This window comes from Mustelus asterias, chromosome 26, assembly GCF_964213995.1.
Source record: "Mustelus asterias chromosome 26, sMusAst1.hap1.1, whole genome shotgun sequence".
Lineage (NCBI taxonomy): Eukaryota > Metazoa > Chordata > Chondrichthyes > Carcharhiniformes > Triakidae > Mustelus > Mustelus asterias.
In genome coordinates, this window is record NC_135826.1 from 42559932 (window position 1) to 42576332 (window position 16401).

Sequence of the window (16401 nt, forward strand, 5' to 3'; positions counted from 1 at the left end):
GCCTAGGCAATTGAAGACACAGCCGCAATGCTCCACCACTAAATAACATCATGTCTGATCTACATCAACTTCACTTTCCTACCACATCCCTCTGATTCCCTTTGTGCCCAGATATCTTAACAATCTCATCTTAAATATGCACATCCCCACTTTGAGCAGAGAATCTCAAAGATTCATAATGCCTGAATGAAGAAATTTATTCTGATCTCAGTTAATGGCTGACCTCACCCTGAGATTGTGATGCCTGAACAAAGAAAAGTACAGCACAGGAACAGGCCCTTCGGCCTGATGCCCTAACTAAACTAAAAAAAAATTTCCTTACTCGATCATGTACCCATCCAGATGCCTCTTAAATGTTGCTAATGTGCCTGCTTCCACCAGCACCTCTGGTAGCGCATCCCAGACACCCACCACACTCTGCGTGAAAAAATCCCCTGCACATCTCCCTTAAACTTTCCCCCTCTCACCTTGAACCCGTGCCCCCTTGTAATTGACACTTCCACCCTGGGAAAAAGCCTCTGGCTATCCACCCTGTCTACACCTATCATAATGTTGTAGACTTCCGTCAGTCAGTTTTTGTTGTCGACCCTCCAGCCAGGGGAAATGGACTCACGTCATCTACCCTGTCAAGCCACTAAGCTTTTATTTTATATGGCTCAATGAGATCACCTTCATTCTTCTGAAGACCTGAAAGAGCACAGTAAATCCGTAACTAGTTAGAAGGTGTCTGGGTGTTTAGCTCAGTGGGAGGGTTCCCTACCTCAAATTGCCTTTTGGCTCCAAGGATTTTAAGGAGTGTGGAGTTGGACAGGAAATTGGGATTAAAAATAGAACTGCCATGGCTTGGAAAATGGGTTGAAGAATTGACTTCTTTGGATCAACAGTGTTCTTCCCTCTCAAAAAATATATAATGCTGCTGTTCTTTTTAAAATCATTTAATTTGTGCTCATTGTGAGACGCCACTTTTTTTATTCATTCGTGGGACAGGGGCATCGCTGGCTGCCCAGCATTTATTGCCTATCTCTAGTTGTCCAAGGGCAGCTGAGAGTCAACCACATTGCTGTGGCTCTGGGGTCACATGTAGACCAGACCAGGTAAGGATGGCAGATTTCCTTCCCTAAAGGACATTAGTGAACCAGATTTTTTTTTCCAACAATTGAGTGGTTTTGTGCTCATCAGTAGATTCTTAACTCCACATAATGTTTATTGGATTCAGATTCCACCATCTGCGGTGGCGGGATTCGAACCTGGGTCCCCAGAATATTAGCTGAGTTTCTGGATTAATAGTCAAGCAATAATAGCAGTAGGCCATTGACTTCCCCTTGCCAGCTGGTGGCTCAGTTGCTGTTTGCCTGGGAGTCTGAAGGGTGTGGGATCAAGTCCCACTCCAGATATGGGGAGCACAAAAATCTAGGCTGATGTTCCCAGTGCTGCACTGTTAAATGAGTTGTCTTTTGGATAAATGGTTGAACTGAGATGCCACCTGCCCCTTAAAAGAGCCCATTGCACATTTTTCAGAATAGCAGTGAAGTGCCCTGGGTAATATTTATCCTTCAATCCATGTAACAAAAGCAGATTATTTGGACATTATCACAATAGTTTGTGGGATTTTGTTAGAATCATAGAAACCCTACAGTACAGAAAGAGGCCATTCGGCCCATCGAGTCTGCACCGACCACAATCCCAACCAGGCCCTACCCCCATATCCCTCCATATTTTACCCACTAATCCCTCTAACCCATACATCTCAGGACACTAAGGGGCAATTTTTAGCATGGCCAATCAATCTAACCCGCACATCTTTGGAATGTGGGAGGAAACCGGAGCACCCGGAGGAAACCCACGCAGACATGAGGAGAATGTGCAAACTCCACACAGACAGTGACCTAAGCCGGGAATCGAACCCGGGTCCCTGGAGCTGTGAAGCAGCAGTGCTAACCACTGTGCTACCGTGCCGCCCCAAAAAAAATATGGTCATAGAAATCATAGAATCATAGAAATCATAGAAACCCTACAGTGCAGAAGGAGGCCATTCGGCCCATCGAGTCTGCACTGACCACAATCCCACCCAGGCCCTACCCCCACATATTTACCCGCTAATCTCTCTAACCTACGCATCCCAGGACTCTAAGGGGCAATTTTTAACCTGGCCAATCAACCTAACCTGTTGTCAGCAATGACACTAGGTTCATTCTAAAGAATGCTTTTAATTACTGGGTAAACACAAAAGCACACAGAGATAGAAGCACAAATATGCAAAGGTTTGGTCAAAGAGGTTCATTTTTTAAAAAATGTCTTAAAGGAGCAGGTGGAGAGGCAGTGAGATTTATTTAGGGAGGGGATTTCAGAGTTTAGGGCCTTGAAGGTTAAAGACATGGTCACCAATGGGGAGCAACAGAAATGGGGGATACTCAAGAGGCTAGATTATGCACAGCATAGAGATCTCAGAGGGTTGTGGGGCTGGAGAAGATAGAGGGAAGGGCAAGACCACGGAGACATTTATAAACAAGAATGAAACTTTCAAGATTGATACTTCGTTGCTCTGTGAATCAGTCCAAATCAGCCAGCACAGGAATGTTGGGTGAAACGGGACATTGCAAGTTGAGATACAGCAATCAGGTTTTTGGATGACTGCAGGTTTATGAAGGGTGCAATTGGGAGGCCACCCAGGCAAGAGTTCGAACAGTAAAAAAGTATGGATGAGGTTTCCGGCAGCAAATTAACTGAGGCAGGTGGGGAGAGTTGGAGACGGGTGATATTACTGGGAGTAGGTAACGTTTGTGATGGATGGGATATGTGGTCAGCAGCTCATACACAATCGTTGGTTGATACAGCATTGATAGAGGCCTGAAGAAGTCATATGAACTCAAAATGTCAACTCTGTTTCTGTCTCCACAGATGCTGACAGACCTGCTGAGTTTTTCCAGCATTTTCTGTTGATAGTGATTTAGGCCAACTGGCCCATTGTATTGCCAATGAGATCTTTCGTTACCTTTCATATAATCATTACAGTGGGGAAGGAGGCCATTCAGCCCATTGTGTCTGCACCGACTCTTCGACAGAGCAACTCACCCAATCCCTATCCCTGTATCGACCCCACTAATCCCCCTAACGGGCGGCACGGTAGCACAGTGGTTAGCACTGCTGCTTCACAGCTCCAGGGTCCCGGGTTCGATTCCCAGCTCGGGTCACTGTCTGTGTGGAGTTTGCACATTCTCCTCGTGTCTGCGTGGGTTTCCTCCGGGTGCTCCGGTTTCCTCCCACAGTCCAAAGATGTGCGGGTTAGGTTGATTGGCCAGGTTAAAAATTGCCCCTTAGAGTCCTGGGATGTGTAGATTAGTGGGTAAATATGTGGGGGTAGGGCCTGGGTGGGATTGTGGTCGGTGCAGACTCGATGGGCCGAATGGCCTCCTTCTGCACTGTCGGGTTTCTATGATTTCTAACCTACACATCCTGGAATACAAAGGGGCAATTTAGCATGACCAATCAACCTAACTGCATGTCTTGGGACTGTGGGAGGAAACTGGAGCATCTGGAGGAAAGCCACGCAGACATGGGGAGAAAGTGCAAACTCCACACTGACAGACATCCAAGACTGGAATTGAACTGGGGTCCCTGTCGCTGTGAGGCAGTGGTACCAACCACAGTGCCATTGTGCTGCCCACTCTTGAAAGGGAGATGTCAATGGCAAAGGTGATGGCATCGCCATGGACTCCGTGTTTCTAATGAAAGATTTGAACTTGTGTTTCCAAAAAAAAGCAATATACTAAAGTTGAGAAGTTTATTAGGCACCATGTGACAATACTGAATGGGTCAGGGCCCTAATTTTGGCCTGGAGTGGGTTAGAGACAATGACCCTATTTTTGGCCCTAGTTGAGCATCATTGCAGACCCAAAGTGAATTGTGGGATGGAACCCTGTTTACCACTTTAAGAAACCCCACACCTGTCAGGCGGGCCCGCCCTCTGCCATTCACTCTGGCTTGACCATATTGTCCCGCCCCTCTCGCTCCGGGATTGGTCCATGCTTTGCATCGCGAAGCTACGGTTGGTTAGAGAGGACGTCAATCATCCATCCCCACCTCCTCACGTTGACAAATCCGTTCGGTTGACGCCACACGTCAGATAAAAGGAATAGACCCGCCCCTTTGGGGATCTGCCATTGGGCAGGAGATAGACCCGCCCCCTCTGCGGATTTGCCATTGGACAATGCATCTGTCAGTCAAACCGTCCAACGACCGCCCTGCCGTCGTTCTGCAATAATATCCCGCCCACCTCCCCTGATGATTGGTTTACTGGTCCGTACATCCACCTTACTATTGGTTAATATGGATGTCAATCAGCTACCGCCCACACGAGATTACCATTGGATAATCTGGGCACACTGCCCCCGGCTGATTGGGTGATCTGGCTGTCGGTCAGCCACCAGGCCCGCCCCCGGCATCAACATAGGTTGAGGCAGACCCGGAAGTCGACCTCCATTTTAACCATTGTTACGGTGGAAGGAGGGGTAGATTCGGGTCATCGCTCATAGCAACGGAAACCGGGCAAGAAAAGAAATAAAATCCCTCCCTCCCCCTTCCCTTTCAGCCCCCACCCCCCCGCCCCTGAAATTCAATCATACTTTTAACCAACTCCCACCAGGAAAAAAAACTTTTCTTGAAAAAAAAGAGAATTACAATGGCGTTTAAGAAGCCCGGGGCCTAACTTCATTCCAGAAGCCTCGGGACCGAGTAGGTGGGCAGGCCGTACCGGCGCGCTTCGACCCCGGCCTCCATGAGGCGCTGAAGCTGAAAGGATTTTATTTTTGAAGGAAAAAGAAGAAAATAAAGGAAACAAAACAAAAAAATACACAGATATCGCCCGGAGTTCCCTCCAACAAACCTCCCCACTAACCACCCCCCCAAAAAAAACTCCAAATAATCACTGGAGGGAAGAAATCAGCCAAGTAACAGGTATCAGAATAAGGTTCGAACTCGTTATTTATTGCTTGTTGTGTGTTTAAAGTAAGTTGGGGCACCAATCCTACACTGCAGAGAAATGCCCATCGTATTTGGTGCGTTTGACAGGGTCAACGTGGGAAAGAGTTTCAGGCACCTAACCAGTCCAACTTTCCTTTTTATGATTGGGGGGGGGGAGGGTGTTGTAAACTTCTAATTTGAGTAAGTTTGAAAAAGTTTTTTAAAGGACTGAAGTTTGTTTGATTTGAGTCCTTTAACTGTAAAAAATTTTTGGTGGTAAACTTGTTCTGAAACTTTTTTATATAAAAAAAAAGTTGTTTATTGCAAACTTTAACTTTGTTTACAGTTTTGTGATTTTACTTTTGTTTGCCATGTCAAATGTAATTACGTAATTCTAAATTGTTTGAATCAGCCAGGATTGTGAATATTTTCTGAACTGAGTGTTATGTGGAAAATAAGTTGGTTTTGTGCAATTTATTATTTTTGTTAAAGTGTAATATTTTTGATGTTGGAATCCTTTGGTGACAAATGGTTTGCTTGATGATAAAAGGTTGGGATGGTTCTCCAATTGTTCAGGAGTGTGGAAATGGGGGAAAATGCTGATCTTTCTGATTTGAGAGGCTCTGGGAGCTCCCTTGAGAACAATGAGTGGACAGTTAATTGTGAGGGAGTGCAATGCTTATTGGTTGGACAATGTAATCAGCATTAAACCCTCCAGTTCTGGGCCCTGAATAATGGGAGCGCGGGGTAAGATATTTACCAAAACAGTTTTTGTCTACAATGATTTTTTTGGAGATGTTTTGAAACTAAGCTTTCCCAATCGCTTTAGTTACTTTGTTTGAAGGCTGAAGTTTCTGCAGTGTTTTGTTTAGAGAATAGTTAAACAGCACTTTAGGAAAGCCAACTGTGAGGTGGTGTCCCATCACAAGACTTTAATGCATTTGAGGCGTCCAAATGCTCTTACACCCCCCAACAACCCTCTAACCACTCTCTCAACTATAATAATTACAGATTTGGAACTTTCCTGTTGAGAATTTTAGGGTTGGATTTTTCATTGTAACTTTTCTGCGTTCCACTCTGTACTGCAGGAAGGCGTGATATCATCCTTCAAGGTTGTGGATGCTTTGAGGGTCAGCTGACAAGGGTTTTATTGACATTTATGGTATTTTGTAGAGATGTGGGACCCTTGCGTAGTCGAGTCTCTACATCTGACTCTGGACCTGTGACTTGTACATTAATGGCAGCAATAGCTTGATACCAGGCTGTGAACTTTTAAATAGAAATTTGCAAGACAGGCTGGGAGAAGATAATTGCAGGAATACTGCTTCAAATTAAACAGTGGCAGTAGCTTCAGAGGGTAGTGAAAATAACATTTCAGACTCAAACTTCTTACATTGGGCTTCACACTCGCCTGCCCAAAATGTTTTGAAGCATTTGAAGGATGTGGAGGAAGATGGGAAGAAGGTAGCATCTTTCTTCATCAATCAAATGAAAATCATAGAAACCCTACAGTGCAGAAGGAGGCCATTCGGCCCATCGAGTCTGCACCGACCACAATCCCACCCAGGCCCTACCCCCACATATTTACCCGCTAATCCCTCTAACCTACACATCTCAGGGGCAATTTTAACCTGGCCAATCAACCTAACCCGCACATCTTTGGACTGTGGGAGGAAACCGGAGCACCCGGGGGAAACCCACGCAAACACGAGGAGAATGTGCAAACTCCACACAGACAGTGACCCGAGCCGGGAATCTGACCCGAGCCGGGAATCGAACCCGGGACCCTGGAGCTGTGAAACAGCAGTACTAACCACTGTGCTACCGTGCCGCCCTATGATTTCATGGATGGATTTTTTTCTTCTCCCATCATCTGTATCTACCTTGTGAATACTTTTTAAACAGTTATTAAAGGGACTCCATTCCTGTATTTAGCGCTGGTAGATTTATTATTTTGGTGAAGTGCAAGCCTGTATCCTTGAATGTGGTGATAGCGGATGAGTGCTGAGTATGATTAGTTGAGGTCACTTGATATTTTAGCAGAGGCATTCACTTTCTTAAGATGGGTAAGTTTCTGCATTGAGTTCAGAAATGACTGTCACAATATTTATTTATTCATGGGATGTAGGTGTTATTGGTTAGGGCAGCATTTATTGCCCAACAGTGATTGCACTTGAGAAGGTACTGGTGAGCAACTTCCTTGAACAGCTTTAGTCCATGTGGTGTAGGTATATCCACAATGCTGTTAGGAAGAGAGTTCCAGGAGCTTGGTCCCGTGATGTTAACAGAATGGTGACATCGTTCCAAATTAGGACAGTTTGTGACTTGGCGGTGATGCTGTTCCCATGAACCTGCTGCTCTTGCCTTCTAGGTTTTAGGGCCCATGGGTTTAGAAGGTGCAGTCGAAGACTAGGTGAATTGCTGCAGTGCACCTTATGGTGGTACATACTGCTGCCAGAGTGCCTGGTGGTGGAGAGAGTGAAGTTTAAGGTGAGGGATAAGGTGTAGATCAAGTGGGCCATTATTGAGCCTCTAGAGTGTTGCTGGAACTGCACACATCCAAGTAAGTAAGCTCCTAAGTCTTGCCTTGTTGATGGTGGAAAGGTTTTGGGTAGTCAGGTGGTGAGTTGCTTTCTGTATAAAACACAGTCTGTGACTTACTCTCAGAAAAGAACCATAGACCATAGAATCCATACAGTGCAGAAGGATGCCATACAGCCCATCGAGTCTGCACTAGCTGCAATGCCATCCAGACCCTATTCCCGTCACCCCACATGTCTACCTGGTAATCCCCTGACACTAGGATCAATTTTTCATGGCCAATCAACGTAACTCCTACATCTTCAGACTGTGGGAGGAAACCCGCGCAGACACAGAGAATGTGCAAACTCCACACAGACAGTGATCCGAGGCCAGAATTGAACCCGGGTCCCTGCCGCTGTGAGGTAGTGCTTGCCACTGTGCAGTCTTGTAGTCACAATATTTATATGGCTGGCGCAGCAACAACTTGAGGTTAAATGCAATGTTCTGTCTAATTTATTTTGTAGTGTGCGTCCTATTCATTGTGCGTGAGGCCTTTAAAACTTTCAGTGGCCATTTGCACAGAGTAACATAAAGGGGCAAGCTTGGGTTCAGCCTGCATGGGTTGCTACACAAGTGTGCAGCTTTCAGGGAATGTTGCTTATATATAGAGCCTTTGTGTATTAGCTTCAAGGTGATAAAATATCCCAAGGGACCTCCAGAGAAGCATTATAAAATAAAAGTTAATACGGAGCCACATATGGTGATGATATTAGTGAAAATGACTGAAAGCTCGGTTGAAGAGTTAGTTTTCAGCGAGCGTCTTAAAGGGAAGAGGTTTACAGCAGCAACTCCCGACGTTAGGACCCAGGCAGCTATCGGCCATCCAGTTAGGTGGTCAATGGAGCTAATGGAGAATTTGACAATGGTAAATCATTGAAACCAGTGACACAGAAGGAAGCCGCTTGGCCCATCTTGTTTGTGCTGACTGGAGAATTATCACTCCAGCCCATTGCAACTTTACAGCTTATGGGTCATAGCCATGTAGCTAATGTATTTCAAATGCATATCCAAATGCTTGTAAATGTGATGAAGTTTTCTAACTCTGCTACCCTTCCTTTGCTGTTGAATATAAAGTGGAAATAGTTAGATTCTCACTTGTTGATGATGGCTATTGCACCGCACTTGTACAGTATGTGTGCTACTTGTCAGTTTTCAGCCCAAGCCTGAGGAGTCATGAATCGTACTGAGCATTATTCAATCATCAGTGAACATTCTCACTTCTGACGTTTCCATGGAGAGGCCTTTGATGAAGCGGCTGAAGGTGGTTGGGCCTAAGACACTACTGTGAGGGACTCCTGCAGCAGTGTTCTGGGGCTGAGGTGATTGGTTCTCAACAACTGCAACTATGTTCCTTTGTGCTAAGTATGACTCCAGCCAATGGAGTGTATTCTTTGACTCCGACTGACTTCAATTTTGCTCGGGCTCCTTGATGCCGAGCTGGATATACTGCTGCTTGTTGTCTACAGTAATCACTGTCACGTCACCTCCGGAATTCAGATCGGTTTATCCATCTTTGCACCAAGGCTTCTGCCTGGCAGAACTCAAACTGAGCATTGGTGAGCATCTTGTTGGCACAGTTGATGCATTCCATCACTTTGATTGAGAGTAGACTGATAAAGTGGTATTTGGCAGGGTTGGATATGCCCTGCTTTTTGGAGGCGAGTTATACCTCCCATTGTCAGGTAGATGCAGGTCTCATAGCTGTACTGGAGGTATGGCGAGTTCTGGAGCACGAGTCTTTGATTTTAGGATCTACCCTTGCAGCTGTTCTTCCTCCACTTAACTGTTGTTTACTGCACCGACCAAACCTATACATTTGATGTTTTGGATTAATGTGAAAGCAGATGTGAGTTTATCAAATTGTCCTGTTTCTGCTGAGGCGTGATGCCAAATCTCTGGGTGGTTTCGGTTGAAGCTGTGCTACCAAGCAGCGCTTGCTCACCTTTATGCAAAATGACATGTGTACGTCAAACGCTGCCACCAGGTATCGGGGAGATTAAGAAGAAAGTTGTTAAATCAGGTATGGTACCTTGATAGATGTGATCCCACATGCAATTCAGAACCACGCAGTCCAGCTAGTTCGCAGGTTTGACTACTGGGGTATTCAACAGGCTGAAAAGTGTCACAAGTCGGCTTACATTAACACTGCAATTAAGTTAATGTGAAAATCCCCTAGTCGCCACACACTGGCTCCTGTTCGGATGCACTGAGGGGGAATTTAGCATGGCCAATGCACCCGAACCAGCACGTCTTTTGGACTTTGGGAGGAAACTGGAGCACCCGGAAGAAACCCGTGCAAACACGGGCAGAACGTGCAGACTCTGCACAGACAGTGACCCAAACCCGGAATTGAACCCGGGTCTCTGGTGCTGAGAGGCAGCAGTGCCGACAAGTGTGCCATCCCAACCCTGTTTACGTTGGAATTTTCCCTGTCCTGAATCTTGTGTGATCTCGCTCTGCACTATAATTTGTTCGTCACCTGTGTATTTACATTGTGAGGAATATTGTCACAATATTAATAAGTGTGTTATGCAACATTGAAATCTAGTTTTGGTCTGGGTTGTCAAGCTTGATGTCGGTCCACTAATGTCTATCCTCGGTTGGGCCTGTTCACCTCCTGCAAATATAAAACCAGGGGCTGTCCTGAAAGCTATGCACTGGGATGCACTTCCATTTGCTGGCATTTCGACGAGGCGTCAGAGACGAGCCTGATGTTGCCCTTGTGAATTTTCTAGAACTTGGTGACTCTGGAGTCTGCACGTTCTCCCCGTGTCTGCGTGGGTTTCCTCCGGGTGCTCTGGTTTCCTCCCACTTTCTGAAAGACGTGCTGGTTAGGTGCATTGATCCAGACAGGCACCGGACTGTGGCAACTAGGGGAATTTCACGGTAACTTCATTGCAGTGTTAATGTAAACCTTACTTGTGACAAATAAATAAACTTTACTTTGAACAGCTGTAAATGGGTACCCTACCAGATTAACCCCTCCACCCAGTCTGGGAAAACTGAAGCCAGTTCACGTGCTGCACTGGGGAAAGCAAGCAAACTTGACACCTGCCTATATAGAACTGGAAATCAACTTCTGACCTTCTGGTTTGTTTGGGTCTGTAATACTTAAAATGAGCCTTGGAGACATTTCTTGGTTCTGCAGTATTTAAAAAAAATATGTGATGAGACGCTTGTGGAGAAGGAAGTGATTGTGGTTTAGCTTTCATTAACCTGGTGTGCCTGTGTCTCTTTGTCCTGGCAAGCACTTGAAGCAGTCTAAATATGGACCTGAAGTTGGACTTGTGGAAGATTTTGGCACTTTAGAAATGGGCAAATATTTAATATATTACTAGTAAAAAATATGTTGGATTTTAGGGTTAGGCGTTGCACTTGGGATATTTCATTACATTAAAAGTGCAATGAAAATATAAGTCACGTGGCTGACTTTGCCACTTCACACAAGGTGCTTGACTGTTCCAAGGAACCTGTTTTTGTCAGAAATGTTGCTGATTAAAATTTCAGTTTTGGTTTCTTCTGGCCTGCATGGTGAGCTGGTCTGACTTGAAGGTGGCACAATTGCCTTTGTGTTAGGAAGCCAATATCTGCTACGTCTCCTACTCCTGATACTATTCAGTGCCTTCTGCCAGGAAGGAAGTGGGTGGGTGGGGGTGTGTGGTTAGGACACAATCAGTCTCTGTTGTGATCAGTTAGCCTATTGACTCTGAGAGGTTTTGGGTGAGGGATGGTTGCTTGGACGAGGTACAAGGAGATGATGGATGCTGATGGAATTGTACCCAGTGGGGCTCTGAATCTCAAGGATACAAGGATTGTATAATGGAACTCTAAGCATCCATGTTGCTGCTTCAAATGAATCTTGCTAGTAAATATAAAATTAACATGTCCTACTTATGTATGCTTCTGTGTGGTTACTGCTGGTCTTGCCCAAGTTACAATGCTCAAGAGAATATGGTTCACTAAATGTCCTATCGGGAAGAAAATCTGCTGTCTTTACCTGGAGTGGCCTATATGTGACTCCAGACCCACAGCAATGTGGCTGTTTCTAAACTGCCCTCTGAAATGGTCTAGCGAGCCATTCAGTTCAAGGATGGTTATGGCTGGGCAACAAAATGCTGGCCGTGCCAGTGATGCTCACATCCCATGAAAAATAAAGAAAAACATTGATTAACTATTTTAAACAGATGCAGTGATTATGTATTTGGGGCAGCAAGTTACTGCAGTTGATTTGTCGTCGCTGGTTTCTCTTCAATATCGAAGATGGTTGCTTCTTGTATACATGGAGTAATCTGTTTTGTGTCCTAATGTGACTGTCCATCCCGCTTGTCGATCTCCATGACTTTCCGCAGTGCGGGAAGGATTGAATCATCTGATTTTTGTTCGGATAGTGGCACCAGTACTTGAGATTGTTCCCCAGGTAGTTCTTTTTTTGCACATTTTTCTCCCAGTCCATGATGGACAAGCCACATTTCTCTGTAATTCACCTTCAAGGAGGCGAAGTTCACCTTAAACTTTAATCTCGGCCTGCCACGCCGGCAGTATCCAAGTTTAAGTTGTGAATACATTGTTGCCAGGATCCAGTTCATGGTTCACATGTTTTAGAAATGGCTTTTAATTTTAGGAATTGGAAATGGAGTAAATGCAATTAAAACAAGCTTGGAGTCCATTACTTTTAATAGGTTGGTGTCATGTTGGCTTAAGGGGTTAACAAACAGGTAAAATCATAGAACAACAGGTGGACTAATTTAGATAAAGAACTGAGGATGTGATGTCTGCAAATGTTCCAGTAAGGGCAGTCAGTGGTGTTTTTGTATTGAGTTAATTTAGTTAAAAAGCATAAATGAGGGATTCTTAACCTAAAGTTTTTTTGTGGGAATGTTACATTGTCATTGAGGTGGGTGGAGGTGCAGAGGTTATTTGGTTGCGGTTTTTCTTGGTGTTGCTGAGAGTGTTAGTTGCGGATCAGACCTGGTGTACATAGTTTGCAGTTCACCGACAGAAGGTAACCCAAGGAAGTCATAGTAGGCCTGCACGAAAAGCTAACTTAATGATTTGTTCGAATTTTTGAAAGAACAGAAGCTGGAAGATTGCTCGTTTGAAACTTGTGAAAAAATCTGCAGTGGTTCTCAATAACATATTGCGAGAAAAGAAAGTATCCAGCAGATTAGCTTAAGTTTTGGGACAACATTCAAAACAAAGAATTGAGGCATCCACAGTCAAGAGATGGTAGATGAAATCTGGCATCTGAGAATAGGTGGAGCTGAAGAGTATTAGTAATTGCCTGAGGACTGTGACATACCTTTGCGTAGTCTTGACAGAAGTAAATAATCCCACACTATCAAGTAAAACCATGTAGAGTCATGGAGCAAAACAGCATGGATTGTTAAGTTAATAGTACTTGCTTTATTTTGTTTTTTCTATGCAATACAGTTTGTTTTTTTCATAAAAACGTGAAATCTTGCTGCATAGTTCTAATGGTTGCAACGAGATATTCAAATTTATTTTCATTGTTAATGGCCCCGGTCCAGATTAGTGGTTAGCACTGCTGCCTCATAGCTCCCGGGACCTGGGTTCGACACCCGGCTTGGGTCACTGTCTGTGCGGAGTTTGCACGTTCTCCTGTGTCTGCATGGGTTTCCTCCGGGTGCTCCAATTTCCTCCTGCAGTCTGAAAAATGTGCTGCTTAGGTGCACTAGCAGTGCTAAATTCCCCCTCAGTGTACCCGAACAGGTGCTGGAGTGTGGCGACTCGGGGATTTTCACAGTAACTTCATTGCAGTGTTAATGTAAGCCTACTTGTGACAATAAATAAATATAAATAAAGTAACAACACGACGGCCTTGGGGATTTTATTGTCACAGCCATGCATACTACATCTGAGCTGAGCTCTGATAATGAGTGCTTCAGTTTTCGATATTTCTGCCCTGTGAAGTACTTCAAAGTTAGAAACTCCCATTTGATGCTCATGATCTGAATGCATTCCACGTGGAACCTGTCCAACTGCTTAATATACCTGGAGTGGGTTGTCTGTGTTGTAGACATATAGGAGGGTAAGTATTACCCACAGCTTTGTACAGGCAAGTTTTTGTTGTACAGCAGATTGCAGCATCATTCTTGATGCCACCTAACAAGGTGCATCACATATTGTGAGGATGTGTTCCTGGCTCGCAAATCCAGGGCAAGGAGTTAATGAGCAGTTGGTCATTGGAAATTTCTTCACCCAGAGGGATGGGTCAGCAGATTTTTAGAAGGGCTGTGAGAATGGAGTGATATTATGGATTGAAGTTGAAGACCTGCCCTGTTCCAACACAGCATGACACGATTTTCGATTTCTCTTTAAACCGCTGAGTTCACACGTTTCAGTTAAACTCATGTTCAGTGTTGAGCAGAGGCCTTGCTTATGGGATAATTGCTATGAATTTGCTTATCCGATGGTGCTTTCCATAAAAAACAATTTTTTAAAGCATTCCCTCATTGCAAATCACATTCTTTTCTACAAACTATCCTCCTCGCTGACACTGCAGACTACTCTTCATTCAAAGTTCCTTAGTACAGATTGTCTGATCTTTTTAAACATCTGAATTCCCAGTTTGCTATATTTATATTGCTTAATTCAAACAACTGGCCACCCATTCCTCTTCATTGGCCATTGTTTTGGTCTGGACTGGACTCTTGACTACTCTGGGCTTCCTGTATGACCCCCAGCTGAACTGCCAATCTCTTCTACTCCCTTATCGCAATCTGCCAACTTTGTCTCTCAAGTTGGAATACTTTTAAAAGAGAGAGGTGCTGAGAAAATGTTTCTGCTGGCTGAAGAGTCTGTAAGACAAAGGACAGGCCATTTAGGACTCTGAGAAATTTCTTCACTCTAAGGCTTGTGAATCCTTTGGAATTCTCTCCACCATAGAGTGGTGGGTGCTCAGTTTTTGAGTAAATTCAAAGCAGAACACCTTAGATTTTTGAATAGTGAAATTAAGAAGTATGGGCACGGTGCGAGAAGGTGGAGTTGAGGTAGAAGACCAGACATGATCTTGTTGAATGGCAGAACAGGCTTGAGGGGCCAAATTATCTCCTCCAGCTCCTATTTCGTATGTTTACTGCCACCCCAGAATGAGCATGTGATCATGGCTGATATGTCATTGCAATATTTATGGTGCTGTATTGTTGGAGATGCTGACTTTCATGATGTGTTAAACCAAGAGCAGTTTCTGAGGTGTACGTAAAGTTTCTATTTGAAGTGGAGTTGGGTGTCCCAACCATTATCCCATCCACACTACTCGCCAGCACCATGTAAAACAGCTACTGGCCACTTGACTAATTTTTTTGTTCATTGAACTGGCTGTGCACAAATTGGCTCAGTAAGAGTTTTAACAACACCAGGTTAAAGTCCAACAGGTTTATTTGGTAGCAAATGCCTTTAGCTTTCGGAGCGCTGCTCCTTCGTCAGATAGAGTGGATATCTGCTCATAAACAAAGCATACAGAGACACAAACTCAAGTTACAGAATACTGATTAGAATGCAAATCTTTACAGCTAATCAAGTCTTAAAGATACAGACAATGTGAGTGGAGAGAGCATTAGGCACAGGTTAAAGAAATGTGTATTACCTCCCGAAGATACACAAGGCAAACACACCCGGCTGTCCCATCGTATCGGGCAATGGGACCCTGTGCGAGAACCTCCGGCTATGTCGAGGGCATCCTGAAACCCATTGTACAAAGAACCCCCAGCTTTTGTCGCGACACTACGGACTTCCTACAGAAACTCAACACACATGGAGCAGTTGAACCAGGAGCACTCCTCGTCACAATGGATGTCTCGGCACTCTACACCAGCACCCCCCACAATGATGGCATTGCTGCAACGGCCTCAGTACTCAACGCTGACAACTGCCAGTTTCCAGATGCAATTTTACAACTCATCCGCTTCATCCTGGACCACAACGTCTTCACTTTCAACAACCAGTTCTTCATCCAGACACACGGAACAGCCATGGGGACCAAATTCGCACCTCAATATGCCAACATCTTCATGCACAGGTTCGAACAAGACTTCTTCACCGCACAGGACCTTCAACTGATGCTATACACTAGATACATCGATGACATTTTCTTCCTTTGGACTCATGGTGAACAATCACTGAAACAACGATATGATGACATCAACAAGTTCCATCCCACCATAAGACTCACCATGGACTACTCTCTGGAATCGGTTGCATTCTTGGACACACGCTTCTCCATTAAGGACGGTCACCTCGGCACTTCACTGTACCGCAAGCCCACGGATAACCTCACGATGCTCCACTTCTCCAGCTTCCACCCTAAACACGTTAAAGAAGCCATCCCCTACGGACAAGCCCTCCGTATACACAGGATCTGCTCGGATGAGGAGGATTGCAACAGACACCTCCAGTTGCTAAAAGTTGCCCTCATAAGAACAGGATATGGCGCTCAACTCATCGATCGACAGTTCCGACGCGCCGCAGCGAAAAACCACACTGACCTCCTCAGAAGACAAACACGGGACACAGTGGACAGAGTACCCTTCGTCATCCAGTACTTCCTCGGAGCAGAGAAGCTATGGCATCTCCTCCGGAGCCTTCAACATGTCATTGATGAAGACGAACATCTCTCCAAGGCCATCCCCACACCCCCACTTCTTGCCTTCAAACAGCTGCACAACCTCAAACAGACCATTGTCCGCAGCAAACTACCCAGCCTCCAGGAAAACAGTGACCACGACACCACACAACCCTGCCACAGCAACCTCTGCAAGACGTGCCGGATCATCGACATGGATGCCATCATCTCACGTGAGAACACCATCTACCAGGTACACGGTACCTACTCTTGCAACT

The 16401-nt window shown here is 45.0% G+C and overlaps 1 protein-coding gene across 5 annotated transcripts in view; it reads left to right on the forward strand.

The window, feature by feature from the left end:
* The first annotated feature begins 4494 nt into the window (after window positions 1–4494).
* gatad2ab (GATA zinc finger domain containing 2Ab) overlaps window positions 4495–16401 on the forward strand; it is a 130604-nt gene continuing 118697 nt past the window's right edge. For 3 of the 5 annotated variants that reach the window (XM_078198581.1, XM_078198579.1, XM_078198571.1), the window contains exon 1: window positions 4495–4966. The gene's annotated coding sequence lies outside the window, so the exon portion shown is untranslated. The remainder of the gene's footprint in view (window positions 4967–16401) is intronic. The other 2 variants (XM_078198582.1, XM_078198572.1) reach the window with 1 other exon arrangement.